This window comes from Hemitrygon akajei, chromosome 10, assembly GCF_048418815.1.
Source record: "Hemitrygon akajei chromosome 10, sHemAka1.3, whole genome shotgun sequence".
Lineage (NCBI taxonomy): Eukaryota > Metazoa > Chordata > Chondrichthyes > Myliobatiformes > Dasyatidae > Hemitrygon > Hemitrygon akajei.
The window spans coordinates 155,318,829-155,339,825 of record NC_133133.1 but is presented as its reverse complement, the minus strand read 5'-3'; the positions used below and the strand labels follow the sequence as shown (position 1 = coordinate 155,339,825).

Sequence of the window (20,997 nt, the reverse complement as noted above, 5' to 3'; positions counted from 1 at the left end):
GCAGCAGTTTATTCTAGCCATACCAACCTCTCAAAGCATTTCATCACTGGATGATAGTTATTAAGGCAGCTCATACTACTGATCTTATATTAAGTATAATTATTGCCTTTTTGAAGTAGTTGGGAACTTCCAGCTGTAGCAGTGACAGGTTGAAAATGTCCTTGAATACTCTCAGCAGTTAGTTGGCACAAGTTTTCAGATCTTTACCAAGTACTCCATTGGGACCTGCTGTCTTGTGAGGGTTCACTCTCCCTAAAGGGTCCTTTTCATGCTGCAACTTAGCTACTGGAGGTTCAGGTGTCCTTGGTGCTGGCATTGAATCAGCATAGGTCAGATGGTCTTCCATTAAATCTGAACATTAGTTCCCCTCCCTTAAGATGTTTGAGGTGAAGTGAAATCTTGATCTCTAACACTTGTAGTAACTGAAAATACTAGCATTTATCTGGCACGGAGAGTTTCTCAGGTGTGCTCTGTTCTCAAAATGCAGCACAAATCATCTGCAAAACAATAGATGGTATTGCTACAGTGCTATGGACCTGCACCAGGATAAAGATGAAAACATGTTTGTTGCCAATATTCACAAATAGTTGTTCTGTAATAGACTCTTTGTTTAATATCATGACGTGCATGCTATTTGAAGTTGAGTATGTTCCACAGTTCCTCCCAGCTGATAGAGTCAAAGACTTTAGTAAATTGCAAAAGGTCATGTACATTAGCTGGTGCTGTTCCCTGCATTTTCCTTGGAGTTGTCACACTACATCATGTCCTCTGAATCTCTAAATGGACGGAATCTGCATTGTAATTCAGGGAACAGTTCTTTAGCCCCAGGGAGCATGTGTATGAAGAAGAACCTGGTTACGATTTTCCCTGTGGCAGATCTCTATGTGCTTATCAGTCAGACTTGTTTCTTTTCTTGAAGAGCATTTCTGAGGTCTTTGATCTATCATTATTTTTCCAAAAGTAGATAATGGTGCTGTGGATTTGCACCAGAAGCATTTCATCGCTGTGCTTCCCTGCTATTAGATTTCTGAACCTGTCAACTCTTTTACACCACCACATTCTCATATTCTTAATTCTACATCTCTCAATTGTTCCATTACTGTTGCTTAAGCATTTGTTTTTCACTACTTCAGATTACATGACAATCGTTCTACCATTCTTCTGCTTTGCACTCATTGAGTATTTATTGTTAGTGTTTATTTTTACCATATACAGTGAATTCCAGTTAATTGGTCTACTGGTTATTGATGCAGTCACCTACTGGGACAACTCTTAATGAACAGAAATGAATCAGGGATCCCTTTGTTTATTTGGGATACTATGCAGCTTAACTGAAGCAGGGGATTGTTGCCAAACAGTTTCTAAATAGCGTCAATCGTGTGTCCTTGTGTGGCTCTTAGACACTACTCCATGCTTAGATCTAACAGTTTTTAAATAGTGTCAGTTGCGCTTTTGTATCCAAAAAGTAGTTATATTTGCCACTGATAGTTGGCAAGAAATAAGCAGTAAGACATTTCAGAACTGTTTTGCTCACTGCAGTTTCAAGCATTTGGGCTTGGAGATGCCAGAAATAATCAGGAGTGAAAATGAAATGATTTCATGACTTCAAGATTGGAACTATGAATCATCTTGAATGTTACAATGAAAATGAAGATTTATAAGATACAGTCTTTAATCATTGTTTGAAGGCAGTCTGTTGTCTGCACTTGTCAATAATTATTACAAACTAATACACAGTTTTATAGTACTGTGGTGGTATTGATTGTGTTTTAATTTGTTCTGTATTTTATTTAAGAACATAATTTGTTACTCAATTAAATGGTAGTTTGTCTTTTTTATACCTTTTGAACTATTTCTATGAAACTTCAGCTAATTGGCACAGCTGCTTAATTGGGCCAAAATGTACAAGCCCCAATGTGTCCCAGTTAACTGGAATCCACAGTATACTGTTTACTCTATGAGTTCCATGTGAACAAGGAATTTCATTGCACCCTAGTATCCATTGCAGTAAAGTAATCCAATCTAATCTAGATATATTTTTGGAATTCCTGTTCCCATATATTTAATAAGTCACCTTTATTCACCCTGCCTGATTCTGGAACTTTACAGTGAATAAACTTGTTGAACAATTTTTTTCTCTTTCAAGAGTTATATTTTATAAAAAGTTAGAATTCAGGTTGATGACTTTTCATCAAAACTGACTGAATCAGATTAACAATATTACCATCTTTTAAATGCTGGCCTCCTGTATCCTTCATACTAGATTCTTGCATTTACTTTAGATGCATATTAGGCTTCTTCAGTTACAAGATTCCTGATTGTTGTCAGATGTTTGTAATGATTGAAAACTTGCATGTTTTTTATAAAAAATGTTCTGGAAGATTTCATCCGATACATTGATCATTTCTGCTGCCACTTTGAAAAATCTGGGATGGTGTCCATCAGTGTTAGGTTTCTTGGCAGCTTATAGTCCCATTAGTTTGCCTGGCACTGTTTCTCCAATGAGAATTAATTGTTTTATATTCCTCCCTCAATTTTGCTCCCTGTCTTTCTGCTGTATTGAGATGCTTCTATGTCTTCTGATCTGGCGCCGGATACAAAATAATTGTTCAAAGTTTCTATTTTCTTGTTCCCTATTTTAATTTTTTTATATATATAAAACATTGCCTTATTTTTTGCCAAAACACAAAATGCTGGAAGTATTGCAGCATATTGTGTGTTTAGCCTTGGATTCCCAGCATCTGCAGATTTTCTCATATTTGTCTCATTTTGTCCGTGACTAGCAGTTACCTGAACTACTTGCAGACTTTGATATGAAAGATGTAGAACTATCCAACAATACTGATAGTTCATTCTCTCTAAGCTATGGGCATAAGAATTCTATCTCCCCATCTTACGTGCAGCCCATTCCCAATTTTTTATTTGCCTTCTCAATCTGATCCCACTGTTTGGAATTAATCGGTAAGACAAGTAAGGGTTTGAAATATATATTATCCTGAGAATGTTATGTACATAACAATAACAAATAACCAAAGTGTACCCTCATTAGGAAATACTGGGTGACTTCCTACTACCTCAACCCTAGGCGTGAGTACATGTATGAAATTATTGCCTCATTTAACGTTGTAACCAATTTGTCCTAAACAATGAATTATTTATGGACTTTAACATTGTAAAATATTCCAAGATGCTTTACCAGACACTTCTCAAATAACAGCTTGTGCCTTTCAGGGCGTACTGCCTCTAAAGGCATGTTCATTTTGTATGCATTTTGCTTTGTGTAACCATCACTTTCTGTTTGTAAACTTTTTTTACATCATTTCCTGTGCGGGTTCATTTGAACTTCAACTTGGAGCAAACACAGTAGAACAATGTCCATCTCCATCTACGGTATTTGCCCTTGAAACAATAATATCTTTTCATAAAGTTTTCTCATTAAAAACACAGAAGAAAGCTTCTGGCTCTGGTGATTTTTGAGAAGGTATTGAAATCCCTGCATAGCTTTGTAGGCAATGCACTGTGAGCGCAATAAACTAGTTGGTACTTCATAAACTGAATCTAAATTCACAGTTTTCTTTCAGTTTATTCAAAATCCTTTCTGAACTAAATAGGGGAAATTGTATATTACAATGCTCCTTGCAACTCAGTTTATTGTGATGTTTGGGCAGATAACTGATTTTAGTAGAGAAACGAATCAGTGTGAAAAATTAATGGTAGCTTTGGAAAAATACACAATGACATAAGCAGGTGATGAGAAAATGTTAATGGTATTTAACATGTAATTAAAGAGCTGGGATGCAAGGCAAATAGCTCCTGTCAAAGTGACTATTTGCATTTTAACAAGTATTCTGAATGTGCTGGCCATTAACCAAGACTTCAGCGTAAAATGTGTTCCTTCATGGGAATGGTGTGCATGGAGTGCATATTAATATGAAAATGACAGAGCCGGTATGAAAAAAAAAACAACCATCTATTGAGCAGAACTGATAAGAGTTTGGTAACTCTCATCACCAGAATCAATAAACCCATGTTTCCCAAGCAGATATTAAAATGCAGCCTCATGGAAATTTATGAATATATGTTTATATTTTGGCAAAGCTTGAAATATGACAGAATTGCTTAAAGTGTAATAGAGAAGTCCATTAAAAGCAAAAATGAAGTCTGCTCTGATGGAAGAACATTTTCCTGACCTATTAATGCCTTTTCTCTCTCTATAGATGCTGACTGCTTTAATGGATATTCATCAGTTTGTTGTATACATTAGAAAAGTGCATGAGATGACCTTACTGAGACAGGGTTATATCATAAAAAAATGGGTTAAACTAGATTATATCAGCATATAGTTTGTGTGTTTTGGAAAGATTTAAAGTAAATAATGATGTGAAAAAGCCAAGGGTATTGATTATGGTCTGTCTAGTATTGAATAAATACACTCAAAAGATCAAAGTAAATTTATTATCTAAGTAATGGCGAAAAACTAGAAGTAGTGGACATTCAAAGAGAGTTGTTCTAGTTCATTAATTGTCATGAACATGTATTGTAGCAATCAGATAGGTCCACTAAAGATGCAATTTAAACTACAATTAACAAGAGTCCTTGATAGTCCTGGAGTAGAAAGTGTTTTTCTGGTTAACATAGAAAGTATTACTGGTCATGGAGAGAATGCAGCTTAAGTTTGACAGAATGGCCCCTAAACTCAAGGAGTTAAATTGCTTGGAAAGTTTCTATAAACACAGGTTGTAATCCTGAGAAGAAAATGTTTGATTTGATTTTAAAGATATTATGGGAACTGATAATGATAAATCATTCCACTACTTTGGGAATGCAGGGTTGAAGGTCATTGTTTAAAATTTTGCTCCTGAAAAGCTGTGCCTTTCAGGAAAGAATTTGAGAAACACCTTACACATGTAAAGTGATAAAAATTTAAAGACCATAAGATATAGGAGCAGAGGTAGGCCATTTGGCCCATCGAGTCTGCTCTGCCATTTAATCACGGCTGATCCAATTCTTCCAGTCATCCCAACTCCCCTGCCTTCTCCCCATACCCTTTGATGTCCTGGTTAATCAAGAACCTAGCTATCCCTACCTTAAATGGACCCATTGACTTGGCCTCCACAGCTGCTTGTGGCAACAAATTTCACAGATTTACCACCCTATGACTAATGTTATTTCTCCACGTCTCTGTTCAAAAATGAACATCCTTCAATCCTGAAGTAGTGCCCTCTTGTCCTAGGCTCCCCTACCATGGAAAATAACTTTGCCATATCTAATCTGTTCAGGCCTTTTAGCATTCAGAATGTTTCCATGAGATCCCCCCACATTCTCCTGAACTCCAGGGATAACAGCCCAAGAGCTGCCAAATTCCTGGAATCATTCTCGTGGATCTTCTTTGAACCCTCTCCAATGTCAGTATATCCTTTCTAAAATAAGGAGCCCAAAACTGCATACAAAATGTCGTGTGGTCTCACGAGTGCCTTGTAGAGCCTCAACATCACATCCCTGCTCTTATATTCTCTATCTCTAGAAATGAATGCCAACATTGCATGCACCTTCTTCATCATCGACTCAGCCTGGAGGTTTACCTTTAGGGTATCCTGCACAAGGGCTCCCAAGTCCCTTTGTATCTCTGCATTTTGAATTCTCTCTCTATCTAAATAATAGATTTATTTCAATAATATATTTATTTCTTCCATCATAGTGCAAGCCCATACACTTTCCAATATTGTATTTCATTTGCCACTTCTTTGCCCATTGCCCTAAACTATCTAAGTCTCTCTACAGGCTCTCTGTTTCCTCAACACTACCTGCTCCTCTACTTATCTTTGTATCATTGGCAAATTTAGCCATAAATCCGTTAATCACATAGTCCAAATCATTGACATACATTGTAGTAGGCAGCGGTCCCAACACTGACTCCTGTGGAACTCCACTGGTAACCGGCAGCCAGCCAGACTAGGATCCCTTTATTCCCACTCTCTGCTTTCTGCCGGTCAACCAGTGCACCCATGCTAGTAGCTTCCCTGTAATACAATGGGCTCTGATCTTGCTAAGCAGTCTTCTGTGCGGCACCTCATCAAAGGCCTTCTGAAAATCCAAGTACACCACATCCACTGCGTCTCTTTTGTCTACCCTGCTTGTAATTTCCTCAAAAAATTGCAATAGGTTATTCAAGCAGGATCTTCTGTTCAGGAAACCTTGCTGTCTTTGGCCTATCTTGTCATGTGCCTCCAGGTACTCTATAATCTCATCCCTAACTATCGATTCCAACAACTTTCCAACCACTGATGTCAGGCTAACAGGCTAAGTTTCCTTTCTGCTGCTTCCCACCATTCTTAAATAGTGAAGTAACATTTGCAATTTTCCAGTCATTGGGCACAATGGCAGAATCTATCGATTCTTGAAAGATCATTGTTAATGCCTTTGCAATCTCTCCAGCTACTTCCTTCAGAACCTGAAGGTGCATTCCATCAGCTCCATGAGATCATCCACCCTCAGACCATTAAGCTTCTTGAGCACCTTCTCAGTCATAATTTTCACTGCACATACTTCACTTCCCTGACATTCTCAAATGTTTGGTATACTGCAGATGTCTTCCACTGTGAAGACATGCAAAATACGCATTCAGTTCCTCTGCTATCTCTGCGTCTCTCGTTACAATATCTCCAGCGTCATTTCTATTGGCCCTATATCTACCCACAACTTTCTTTTACCCTTTATATACTTAAAAAAGCTTTTAATATCTTCTTTGATACTAGTCATCAGTTTCCTTTCATAATCCATCTTTTCCTTCCTAATGACCTTCTTACTTACATTCTGCAAATTTTTAAAAGCTTCCCAAGATTGCTTCAAAGTGTTCTTCTGCAGATTCAATTCAAACTTGGTTAATTGTTAATTTTAAATCTGAGCTTGATAAATTTTTCTTAACTATCTGTATTAAAGGAATATGGGTATAAGATGTTTGGTCACTATTGAGCCATGAACTTATTACAGATCAAGAGACTAAATGCATATTCTTATTTGATCAGGATGACTTTTAAAAAATTGGGTAAGCCAAGCTGTTGAGAAATGCAGAAAGGAATTATTTATACGTAAGTGCATTGTCAATCGCATTTTTAAATGGACCCACAGAGTAAAGAGTTTTCATTCTAGCACTTTTCTGTGAATGTTGTTTACCTGCATTTTGTGTATCCCAATTTCAGTTTTCCAGCATCTAAAGTTTTATTTTGTCTGGTTTGGCTTACTGCAGAGATATTTACTTAAGCACTGACAAGAATTCTCTAACCTGCAGGAAAGGCAAAATGAATAAATATGTGATGATCATAGGTTAATAATTATTTATTTGTTAAAACATAATTGCATATTCAATCAAAATAATATAAGTTTAATGTATTTGTAGCACATGCATTGCCAGAGTCATTTTACTGTTTATTACTTTAAGTACCACATGGCAGGTACAGTAGCATGCAAAAGTTTGGGCACCCCGGTCAAAATTTCTGTCACTGTGAATAGTTAAGTGAGTAGAAGATGAACTGATCTCCAAAAGCCATAAAGTTAAATATAAAACATTCTTTTCAACATTTTAAGCAAGATTACTCTATTATTTTTGTTTTGTACAATTATAGAGTGAAAAAAAAAGAAAGGAGCAGCATGCAAAAGTTTGGGCACCCCAAGAGATTTGAGCTCTCAGCTAATTTTTACCAGACCTTATTTAGCTTGTTAGGGCTATGGCTTGTTCACAATCATCGTTAGGAAAGGGCAAGTGATGCAAATTTCAAAGCTTTATCAATACCCTGACTCCTGAAACCTTGTCCCAGCAATCACGGGCTCCCCAAAATGGCAGTTAACAGGAGCGGTGGAGGCCAAGTTGAAGTCTGGAAGACCAAGAAAACTTTCCGAGAGAACTGCTGATAGGATTGCTATAAGGATAAATCAAAACCCCAATTTGACTGCAAAAGACCTTCAGGAAGATTTGGCGGACTCTGAAGTGGTGGTGCACTGTTCTATTGTGCAGCGACACCTGCACAAATATGACCTTCATGGGAGAGTCATCAGAAGAAAACCTTTCCAGCGTTCTCACCACAAAATTCAGCATCAGAAGTTTGCAAAAGGAACATCTAAACAAGTCTGATGCATTTTGGAAACAAGTCCTGTGGACTGATGAAGTTAAAAATAGAACTTTTTGGCTGCAATGAGCAAAGGTATGTTTGGAGAAAAAAGGGTGCAGAATTTCATGAAAAGAACACCTCTCCAACTGTTAAGCACGGGGGTGGATCGATCATGCTTTGGGCTTGTGTTGCAGCCAGTGGCATGGGGAACACTTTCACTGGTAGAGGGAAGAATGAATTCAATTAAATACCAGCAAATTCTGGAAGCAAACATCACACCATCTGTAAAAAAAAGCTGAAGATGAAAAGAAGATGTCTTCTAATGGCTTCTACAACAGGATAATGATAGTAAACACTCCTCAAAATCCACAATGGACAACCCCAAGAGGCACAAGCTGAAGGTTTTGCCATGGCCCTCATGGTCCCTCGACCTAAACATCATTGAAAATCTGTGGATAGACCACAAAAGAGCAGTGCATGCAAGACGGCCCAGGAATCTCACAGAACTAGAAGCCTTTTGCAATGAAGAATGGATGAAAATCCCCCAAACAAGATTTGAAAGACTCTTAGCTGGTTATAGAAAGCGTTTACAAGCTGTGATACTTGCCAAAGGGGGTATTACTAAGTACTGACCATGCAGGGTGCCCAAACTTTTGCTTTGGGCCCTTTTTCTTTTTTGTTATTTTGAAACTGTGAAAGATGGAAATAAAAAAGTAATCTTGCATAATGTATTAAAGAAATGTGTCATCTTTCACTTTATGCCTTTTGGAAGTCAGGTCATCTTTTACTCACTTAGCTATTCACAGTAACAGAAATTTTGGCCAGGAATGCCCAAACTTTTGCATGCCGCTGTATATTTCCAATCTATGCTGTTTCTAATAAGTTGCATCTTTTCTCTTTAAGGCTCACAGATGGCTTACAAATTCTGCTGTAAAATAATAATCTATTAAATACTCGTCTCCAGAGATCAATTTCCATCTCTCTCCGCAAAGTGTGATTTTTATTTTTTAGCTGCTGTCTGTTTGCATCAATAGAGGCAAGATTGAATAAAATTGTCAGGAACTTCTGGTATCCACATAGAGTTAAATACATAGAAGCTGCTGTCAATGTTGCACTTCTTCTCCACAGGGTGTTCTGTTGCAATTTTCACAGATGGAAACTGTACAGAAATCAATGTTGTGGTGTGAGCTTGGACTAATTCCCCACTGTCCTTGCTCCAAAAACAGATGGAAAATTAGAACTTGTAGAGTCAGGTGTAACTTACTTATTTTAATACTGTAACAACTAATAAATACTACTGAACATACTGAACTAATACATACACCTGAACATTAAATTTGTAAGTTTGAAGTCCCGATCAGAACAAAATTATTTTTCCAGATTTTTACAAAATGTTATTTTAAGCTTTTCTGTTTTTCTATGTTATATTTATTGCAATGCATAGGTCCCAGTTATTATTTTGCATTTGTAAAATGAATAGAGATATTTTATAGTTCCTGTTCATTTATTTTATCTTGGGCAAACTCAGTATCTCAGTGTAAGTTCCATTGTTTAATTGTTTGAAGCCTGCCCTTGCTTCCTTACCTGCAAACAGACATCACTATAGTAGAATTAAAACTTAAGAGTAGAGGAGTGGCAATATTTACTGATGTCTACTGATGGCTTTCTTGCGAAGAAGGCGCTGGTGAGACACAGCGATGCTTTGACGGCAGTGAACAAAACTACTAACAATTCTACTCAATACTATAAGCTTTTTTGGGACTATGACCACTGCAATCCACAGCCTGTAATTTTCCACTGGGAGTTGTACTTTTGAACTGTCTGTGCAACCTGGTGTTTTTGTAGTATCCTGAAATATTTGGTGAACTGGCCTCTCAAGAATCTAGGTATGACCACGACAGCCATTGCTGGAGTGGACTTGGGGCCAGACTGAATCAGTGGCTCCCGGGCCTAAGAGCAGATGAGGATACAAGGTTTGCCAGATTTAACTGCCAAGCCAGTTTATAAAGGTTTAAGGCATTGAGGCTGAGGACTAACCGGTGTTCAGGTCACTACTCTGGGAAGCTTTACTCACGTTTGCACTGAACTGACTCTGCAGCCATTAGCACTCACCTCAACACTGAACCTGCCTTTGTAGCTGTGGCTGTGGATTTACTTTGTGGTTCATGTTCTGTAGGTTGTTTATTTGTGTTTTTTTTATTGTTTGCATGATTTGCTCTTTTTTTGATGACAACTGTGTTTGTGGTGTGGGGTTTTTCATGAATTCTATTCTATTTCTTTGTTTTGTGGCTGCCTGCAAGAAGATGAATCCCAAGGCTGTACATGGATTTTTGGGACTATGACCACTGCCATTTATTGATAGTAAATGTACATTGAACTTTAAATATTTGGTCAGTTATATGTGTTATTGAATTCATGATCAGTAACTATAGCTACTCAGCTGCTGCTCACAGCAAAATTAGGGGTGCTGTTACTTTGTAGAGTATTTTAGTACTTGCAAACTTAATAACTGTCACTTTGAAGCACGTCTCTCCACGTCCTCCATTGCCTCAAAATTACAATTTTTTTCGGTAATTGTTATTGAATTAAATTTATCCTCTTTTCTATTACACCCATTACAGTCTTCAGGAGAACATAAGCATGTAAGATATAGAAATGGGAATAGGTCATTTAGTCCCTTATACTGCGCTGATGTTCAATAAGATCATGGCTGATCTTTCACAAAGGAATCTGCAGATGCTGGAAATCTTGAGCAACACACACAGACTCCTGGAGGAATTCAGCAAGTTAGGTAGCATCTATGGAGGAGAATAAACAGATATTGTTTCAAGCCAAGAGCCTTCATCGGGACTGAAAAGGAAGGTGGCAGAAGCCAGAATAAGAAGATGGAAGGATAGAAATGAGTACAAGCTAACAGTTGATAGGTGAGAGCAGGTGAGCAGGAAGGTGAGTGGGTGAGAAAAGGGAATGAAATAAGAAGATGAGATGTGGTAAGTGGAAGAGATAAAAGACTGAGGAAGTTTGGTCTCTTGACAGTGGAGGAGGTCATGAACAGACACGTCAGAATGGTAATGGGAGGTTGAATTGAAGTGGGTAGCCACCAGGAGTTCTTTTGCACCAGACAGTGAAAGGTGCTTTACCAGTGGTCCCCCAATTTTCCCCTCTGGCTGAGTCTTCACTCAGTTCTACTTTCCTGCATTTAGTTCATATTTCTTGGCTCCCTTGATACCTTGAAGTATTATTGTTCTCTGAAAGCAATAGTACATCAAACATTAGTACAGACATGGTTTTAAGATTAAGGTATTAAACAATATTATTAAATTAAAAGTATTAAACAATATTAAATAAAGAATCTAGAATTGCAGTAGAAGATCAATTATCTAACTTCAAATAGACAAAAAATAATGGCTGAGTAAGAATTAAACTAATTTTGTAAATAACTTAAATATGTTTTTTGCTTTCCACTTGCTCATGAATATTTTACTATTGGTCTGTATATGAACTTATGTTACTCCTTTAAAACTAATCTTGTTCTTTTTTTTCAACATGATTGATAACTTCTCAGGAATTTTCAAATTGGCTCCATGATCCAAATGGAATTTTTATTTACCCCAGTGAAAATTTTCAGGGCGTGTATTATGAATTTCAAGTAATCAAGTATTAATAAAATATGGTTTTTCATATAGAAACTGACCAGACTATATAGCATTTTTTAAGTTTCAATATTCCTCCTACTTACCTGTAAGCAATAAACTTGCAACATTATATTATGTATGCTGTTGGAGACTGAGCTTCACTCTATTTTCTTTTTTACCATACTTTAAGTTTAAGTAGATAAAAGGATTAGTACTTCATATTATGTATTGTGAACATGAAAATAAGAGATGCAATGGTTTTCTCATTCTTAGTTCATGATGATATGTTAATTACTTAATACTTTTACCAAGTTTGACTTCAAATGCAGAATTTTCTGATGTGATCTGTTTTTCACTTTTACAAAGAGACACAGCATTGTTTAAAAATAATTTCCTTAAGTTTAAACTAGGCAACATTCATTAATCTCAGGATTTATTCAACAAAAGTCATAGGCCATTTTACTTGTTGGTCACCTCTTATGTAATCTTAAGAGAGTTACAAGCCCTTCAGTCCAATTATTTGTCAACAGCCATCAACCACCTGCTTACACTAATCCTAAATTACTCCCATTTCTTTATTCCCCACATCTCCCCCAGGTCCTACCACACCCTGACATGTTAGGGGCAGCTTCTAGTGGCAAATTAACCAACCAACCTGCATGTCTTTGGTTATGTGGGAGGAAATTGGAGCACCCAGAGAAATATCACACAGTCACAGGAAGAACATGATGCACACTGACAGCATTTCAGTCTGCGAATTTGTCTGCAATATTTGATATAGCTAAAATACTGTAATAAGAAGGGGATGGATACTACAGTACTGGGATAGTGATTTTAATTAGATATGTAAATGTTTCTAGTTTATATATTCATGATTATTAACTATGTTCAGATTCAGTATTTCCTCCAATGAGAAATGAGGGCCAATTCTTGGAAATTGTAACCTTTGAATGTGATGAATATAACTTGATACTTGCTGTTAATTATCGGAACTTGTACTATTTCTTTATGGATTATTTATTCAATGTTCCTACCATTCATCTTCTATAATAATCTCAAAGCAAGTTGTAGACTATATTTATAGCTTTCATGTACAGAACTGGCACAATCTGTACTTCACTGGACATTAGGTTCAAGACTTGGTTCAAATTACTTTGATTCATGGTCTTGATTTATTGTGAAATTCAGTCATTTTGAATATAGCATGGTGGACATTATTTTTGATGAAGTAACCCGCAGTTGGTTAAGAGACTAAAATTTAAGATGCTTTGCTGAATATTTATACAGGGGTTTCTGTTAATGAAGCAATAGTTATAAATGTATTGTGTATTTTTAATATATGATATTCCTTGATGTTTAATTAATAAGAGGAACCGTATTTGAGAGAATCTAGTAAGAATTGTTTCTTGTCTTTTCAGCTTAGAGACATCATTCGCCTCACAATTACATCATGACTAGCTGGTAAATTGGTTTACTGTTGTCACGTGCTGAGATACAGTGGAAAATTTATCTTGAGTACCTGACACATAGATCAATTCATTATAACAGTACATTGGGGTAGTACAAGATAAAACAATAACAATGCAGATGAAGTGTTAACAGAGTGAAAGTGCAGTTCAGGAAGACTATAAGGTGTAAGGCATAACAAGATTGTGAGTTCAAGGGTCTATTTTATCAATCTAGGAAAACATTCAATAGTCTTATTTTTATTTATTGAGAGCAGAATAAGCCCCTCAAGCCCTTCGAGCTGCACCACCCATCATCCCCTGATTTTACCCTAGCCTGATCACAATTTACAATGATCAATTAACCTACTAACCGATATGTCTTTGGACTGTGAGAAGAAACCGGAATACCTGGAGGAGACCCATGTGGTTATGGGGAGTACATACAAAAACCTTATAACAGAGGGATAGAAACTGACCTTGAAACTGGTAGTATGTGCTTTCATAATTTTGTATCTTCTTCCTAATGGGGTGACTGGGGCTTTGATTATGGTGGCTGCTTTACTGAGGCACTGAGAAGTGTAGACAAAGTCCATGGAGGCGAGGGTGGTTCCTGTGATGTGCTGAGCTGTGTCTACAATTCTGTGCGCTTTCTTGCAGTCCTGGCCATATCAAGCTGTGATGCATCCAGACAGGATGCTTTCCATGGTGCATTGGTAACAGTTGGTGAGGGTCAGAGGAGACATGGCCAATTTCTCTAGCCTCCTGAGGCTGTAGAGGTGCTGGTCAGCTTTTGTAGCTGTGGTTGAACCAGAAAGGCTATTGGTGATGCTCATTCTTAGAAACTTGAAGCTTTCAATCCTTAATTGAAGAAGAAAATTAGTAGTTTTTATCACTCAAGCAAAACATTGCTTCCTAATTTCCTTCCTGAATCATATTTTATTGCTACTCCAACCAATAGAAGTAATTTCTCTGCAGGCCCCCTATCAAATTCTTTCATCAATTTATATATTGGGAGCTTGAACGTCCAAGGTGACACGTTATATTGGAGGGATAGGAAGGTAGGCAGAGGGGATGGTGTGGCTCTGTTGATAAAGATTGGCATCAAATCAGAAGAAAGATGTGACATAGAATCGGAAGACGTTGGATCCTTGTGGGTTGAGTTAAGAGACTGCAAGGGTAAAAGGGCTTCAATGGCAGATATATACAGGCCTCCCAACAGTGGCTGGGAGGTGGACCACAGGTTACAAAAGGAAATTTTGTTAAAAAAGTGAGTCAAAAAGGCAATGTTATGGTAGTCATGGGAGATTTTAATATGCAGGTCAATTGGGAAAATCAGGTTGGTAATAGATCTCAAGAGAGTGAGTTTGTTGAATGCCTAAGAGATAGCTTTTAGAGTAATTTGTCATTGAGACTACTAGGGGATCAGCTATACTGGATTTGGTGTTATGTAATGAACCGGAGGCAATTAGGGAGCTTAAAGTAAAAGAACCCTCAGGAACCAGTGATCACAATATGATTGTGTTCAACTTGAAATTTGATAGGGAGAAAGTAAAATCTGATGTAGCAGTATTTCAGTGGAGTAAGGGAAATTACAGTGATATGAGAGAGGAGTTGGCCAAAGTAAATTGGAACGGGCTGCTGGCAGGGATGTCAGCAGAGCAGCAATGGTGTGTGTTTGGGAAAAATGAGGAAGGTGCAGGATATATATATATTCCAAAAATGAAGAAGTACTTAAGTGGTAAAAATAGTACAACCGTGGCTGACAAGGGAAGTCAAAGCTATTGTAAAAGCAAAAGAAAGGGCATACAACAAAGCAAAAATTAGTGGTAAGGTAGAGGATTGGAAAGTTTTTAAAAACCTATAGAGAACAACTAAACAAATTATTAGAAGGGAAAAGATGAAATATGAAAGCAAGCTAGCAAATGATATCAAAATGAATAGTAAAAGTTTTTTCAAGTATGTTAAAAATGGAGGAGAAATGAGAGTGGATATAGGATTGCTAGAAAATAAGGCAAGAGAAATAATATCAAGGTGCAAAGAGATGGCTAATGAACTAAATGAGCATTTGTGTCAGTCTTCACTGTGGAAGACACCACAAATATGCCTGGTGTTGTAGTGTGTGAAGGATAGAAAGTGGGTGCAGTTACTATTACAAGAGAGAAGGTTCTCAAAAAGCTGAAAGACCTAAAGGTGCATAAGTCACTCGGACCAGAGGAACTGCACCCTAGGATTCTGAAAAAGGTAGCATTAGAGTTTGTGGTGTCATTAGAAATGATCTTTCAAAAATCATTGGCCTCTGGCATGGTGCCAGAGGATTGGAAAATTGCAAATGTTACTTCACTCTTTAAGAAAGGAGGAAGGCAGCAGAAAGGAAATTATAGACCGGTTAGCCTGACCTCAGTGGTTGGGAAGATGTTAGATCAATTGTTAAGGATAAGGTGATGGAGTACTTGCTGACACAGGACAAGATAGTACAAAGTCAACATGGTTTCCTTCAGGGAAAATCCTGTCTGACAAACCTGTTGGAATTCTTTCAGGAGATTACAAGTAGGATAGATAAAGGGGATGCAGTGGATATTGTATATTTGGACTTTCAGAAAGCCTTTGTCAAGGTGCCATAGATGAGGTACCAAGTTAAGAGCCCATGGTATTACAGAAAAGTTACTAACATGGTTAGAGCATTGGCTAATTGGTAGGAGGCATTGAGTGGGAATAAAAGAATCCTTTTCTGTTTGGTTGCCAGTAACCAATGGTATTCCAAAGAGGTTGGTGTTGGGACCACTGCTTTTTATGCTGTATATAAAGGATTTAGATGATGGAATAGATGGTTTTGTTGCCAAGTTTGCATATGATAGGAAGATTGATGGAGGGGCAGGTAGTGTTGAGAAAACAGGTAAGATGCAGAAGGACTTAGACAGATGAGGAGAATGGGCAAGAAAGTTGTAAATGAAATACAATGTTGGAAAATGCAAGGTTGTGTACTTTGTAGTAGAAATAAATGTGATACATGGAGAAAATCCAGGAATCTGAGAAGCAGAGGGAATTCTGCTCCTATGTCTTATGGTTTTGTATCCCAATTAGATCATGGATCAGCTATCGATGTTCAATGGAGTAGAAGACAAATTATGCAACTTGTTCTCATAATTTGTCCTTCTAAACTTCAAGAGCATTCTGATAGAGGAATTATGTCAGTGCTATAGATGAAAATCTAATATAATGCAACACAAAACTTACCTCTATTTAAAAATTACCAGGCAATCTATTTATTCTCTGTTTAGACATCCTTTCTGTAGTCTCTTATACAATGTGCATATTTGATGATGTATGCATATCCATCTTTCTCCGATTTTCTCTGCACACTCCTCCTGCTTGCATTATGTAAGTGTTTATTTCATGAAAATGTCGATCCATGACTTTTCAAATAAATTGAATGTGGAAAATGATGAATGTTTATTCAGATCCATTGGGATTTGCAAAATTTGGTGGATATCATGCGACAAATAGAGTCTGAACCTAACACTGGAAAGGACACGGCCGTGATTATAGAAGGCTAAACATACATAATAAAAATCAACATTTTTTTTGTTGCTGTGTTTTTTATGTGCAAAATATGTGCTTATCTTGTGTGGAACAAGCATTCGGGATCTTGTATGCTTGAGTACTCATTCTGCATAAGATAAGCTGACTTAAAGGAATAAATCATTAAACCACAATAACCTACTTTAACTTCTTACAATTCACGCTATCCATATTCCAGTAGCCAATGAATCCAAAATAAATAGATAATATTCACCTTCCTTTGAGGCAATCATCAGTTTTTTGGCAAATAGTAATTAGTATGCATTTGTCAGTCTTGCTATTAGTCATTCAGATCAGAATTATTATATTTACATATCACATAACCAAGTAAAAAAGATTAGACTTTTTCAAAATCGGAACTTTTACATATCGAAGAGTCAATGGATATCGAAAATATGCAAATATTATTTAAGACAAAATATTGATAATGTGGTACAAGAGGTGTAATGATATATATCTCAGTTAAAACATTTTTCACACCCTGTGAGAATCGCAGCACAACTTCTATTAAGTAGGAATAGATCTTAACAGAATTGTCAGTGGTTGTTTAAGAAATATTGCACTCATTAGGTGTAGGAAAGAATCAGAATCAAAATTAAGTTTAATATCACCAGCATATGTCATGAAATTTGTTAACTTTGTGGCAGCAGTACAGTGCAACATATGATAAATATAGAAAAAAACCTGAACTACAGTAATTGTATATATGTATATTAAATAGTTCCATTAAAATTAGTAGTGCTACAACAGAAACTTTTAAAGAAGTAGAGAGTTAGTGTTCATGGGTTCAATGTCCATTTGGAAATTGGATGGCAGAAGGGAAGAAGCTGTTCCTAAGTTTGCTAAGTGTGTGCCTTCAGGCTCTGTACCTCCTTCCTGATGTTAACAATGTGAAGAGGACATGTCCTGGGTGTTAGCGGTTCTTAATGATGGACGCAACCTTTTTGAGGCACCACTCCTTGAAGATGTCTTAGATATTATGGAGGCCAGTACCCATGATGGAGCTGAATAATTTTACAACTTTTTGCAGCTTACTTTGATCCTGTGCAGTAGCACCCTCATACCAGATGGTGATACAGCCAGTCAGAATGATCTCCCTAGTACATCTGTAGAAACTTAAAACAGACATCCAGAGGTGCACCAGTGTTGATTGTCAGTGAGGTGGAAATGTTATTACCAATCAGCACAGATTGTGGTCTTCCAGTTTGGAAGTCGAGGATCCAGTTGTAGAAAAGAGAGTGAAGGGTTTGAGTAGTAAAAAATTAGGGATCGTTTTCAGATATTTTGGAAATTACTTAGTGGTAGAAGATGGTGTTTTGAAAATAGAGAAATCATAGTCCTTCTCCACCATCCTGTCATCCTGTTTTGAAACTTTAAGGGGATTGTAGATGTAGACCTGTTGGTCTTGCTACTCATCCTTTCTTAGTACCCTATTATATTACTATATATAGCCTACCCTATCTGACTTCTGAAAAATTATATCTGACAATGCTCTGCCCAACCTTATTATCTGATCTAGATTGTACTGTCGCTTTAAACAAGTTTTATCTGCAACATCTCCATTTTTTGTTTCAGCCATAGACTTGCTAATCGAACCTTATACATTCACATAAATGTCATCAGTATATAACATCAACAACAAAGGTCTCAGCACTAATCTCATATGAACATTGAAAGATTGTAGTCAGCATATGCTATTTCCAGTGTATCAGTGGCTTAAAAGTTATTTTGGCATTAGCAAGAAATTAACAATACTGGATTCCAAGATATTTTACAGCCTGCCACTAAAACTTCCAAATTGGCATCCAAAATGTAGGTATCTTACAAAAATGCTTGTTCTGGTATTGGTAGAAGGACTTAATGTTGATTCAAATTTTAGATTAACAAAATTATTATTTTAAAGCTTTTCTAGAACTTGATTCTCACTCAAGTGCTGTTTATCTTCAGTTTCTTTAATGCTTTTTAATGTCGTAAATATGGTACACGAAAATCCTGTCATTGATGTGCTTGAATGTGCATAAAACCCAATTAGAAATATATTGTTGTAGCCCACATTTCTCCACTGATCTATGCCGATTTGTGGTAATACTTACAGCTATGTTCTAGTGAATTGGCAGGGAATGATGTAGAGCACATTTTCAATTTTACGTCCAAGGCCTGTGTGCACAGCTCAATAGCAGTTAATTTTTGTGGCTAGCAACCGAAAATATTTCAAAAGCTGTATTATTTTTTTCATTGAGGAGGCATTGAACGAACTTGGATTGTTATTTCTGAAAATTTAGAGATTGAGAGGGATAGAAGTAAATACAATTATGAGAGGTATAATTACCTTCCTGTCAGATTAAACTTGTCTGGCCATTCTCTTCTGACCCCTCTCAGTAACAAGGCATTTTCACCCATAGAACTGTCTCTCACTGGTTGTTTTTTTTTGTTTTACATAAAACAGTCTCCAGAGTTTACATGAAATGGTATGTGAAAATCCCAGGAGATCGGCAGTTTCTGAGATCACTCCAACTGACACCAACAATCATTCCATAGTCAAAGAGACTCAGATCACATTTGTTCCTCATTTTGATGTTTAGCTTGAACAATAACTGAACTTCTTGGCCATGTCTGCATGCTTTTACGCATTAAGTTACTGCCACATGATTGGCTAATTAAATATTTGCATTATGAAGACGTGTTGAGGTGCACTTAATAAAGTGACCACTGAGTATACAAAAGACAACAATTATTTGATTCAAATGCACAACAGATAAATGTATGTTGTTATTTCCAGCAGCGGCATTATTAGAGTATTTAGATTGTAAATGCAGCTTTAAAACTTAGCATAAGTATAACGTTTCGATTGTGGACTGTAGAAAGTGAAAAATGAAGCAACAGTTCCCCTCTATGATACAATAAAAACATATCAAGACAATCATTTTACCTTTCAAAATGGAAGTTCTGCCTTACCAGGCCAATCCCTACGCTAGAGAATGGATCAATCTGCTTTGTTTAGTGATTATCATATACTCAATCTATTTTCTCATCTCAAATTGCTCCATGTTAACTTTTTTTCATTTGCCATATCAGCTTTGGGATACACAATTGCTGGCCATTATCAATGATGTTTTAGAGCAGTTAAATCTCAAAGATAATACTACAGGATTTTCTGTAGTTTGGAAGATTGATGCCACAGCAGTCTTAGTATCTTGATAAATGATTGGTAGCTATGAGTTATGATTGGCAGCTCCACAGCAAAGCAATGTCCATCCAAATCTCCCCTTCTGGGACATACCCAAGATTGAATTAGCAGAGCCCGCAGTGCTCCACTTTTTCCTTTTACAACTCTACTGTGAAGACCTTTGCTAACTTGCTCGTGCTTAGTTTTCATATGTGAATTGTGTGATCTGGGTATCCCAAGCAGTGTCAACATTTATTGCCGATCCTTAATTGCCCTGGAAAACTTCACCTTCTTAAACCACCACATCTGGCCTAGGGAAGGTAATTCCACAGTGTTGTTTGCAAGACAGTCCCAGGATTGAGGTAGTTTCAATGAATGAAAGTGATGTTTCCACTGGACGAACATTAACAAGGAGATTGGATAACAGTCCTGTGATTTAACCTCTTTCTGAAAGGTAAGTTTTAGAAATCCAGAAGGATTAACCTTTCAAGTATAAAGATCGAGCTTCAGAAATCGCATGAACTGGTGGATTAATCTTTTAAAAATAGCATTTACTTCATGTAAAAAAGCTATGTATTACTTGAATATAAACCAACATGACCTAAAAAAGTCATGGATGAATTACATGAACATTTTCAAGTGGAATGAGCTTGCTTGACTGTAGCTTGACTGTAATATTTTTGTAACTAACCACTCTTTTCTGCATAAAAGGTTTTGGTTTGCAAACAAGTTAGAAACCTCAAGAAGTAGTTCAGGATTTCTCGTATTAATGTGGTCTATTCTGATGGTTAAGACCATTGTCCCATTAGTACATGTCCTTGTGTTGTTTGAACGTATTTCCTCATTAATATTTTAAAATTGCAATCAATATAGATAAAACCAGAGGGCAGCAAGTTAAGGTGTACATTCGTATGGACCAGTAAACTCTAGTATAATTTATTTAGTTTCATGGTATTGCACACCTTAAGTATTACCCTCTGGTAGGCAAGTAATACTTCTTATTAGACATAACATAATAATTGGCTGAATTATCTAAGGAGGTAGAAAAACCTTTGGCTGTCATT

The 20,997-nt window shown here is 36.8% G+C and overlaps 2 protein-coding genes across 6 annotated transcripts in view; one reads left to right on the top strand and one right to left on the bottom strand.

The window, feature by feature from the left end:
- The window catches only part of immp2l (inner mitochondrial membrane peptidase subunit 2), a 505,123-nt gene that overhangs the window by 183,640 nt on the left and 300,486 nt on the right, over positions 1-20,997 (top strand). The window lies entirely within an intron of this gene.
- The window catches only part of LOC140734853 (leucine-rich repeat neuronal protein 3-like), a 107,452-nt gene that overhangs the window by 27,472 nt on the left and 58,983 nt on the right, over positions 1-20,997 (bottom strand). For both annotated transcript variants that reach the window (XR_012100631.1, XR_012100632.1), the window contains exon 2: positions 13,665-14,046. The gene's annotated coding sequence lies outside the window, so the exon portion shown is untranslated. The remainder of the gene's footprint in view (positions 1-13,664; positions 14,047-20,997) is intronic.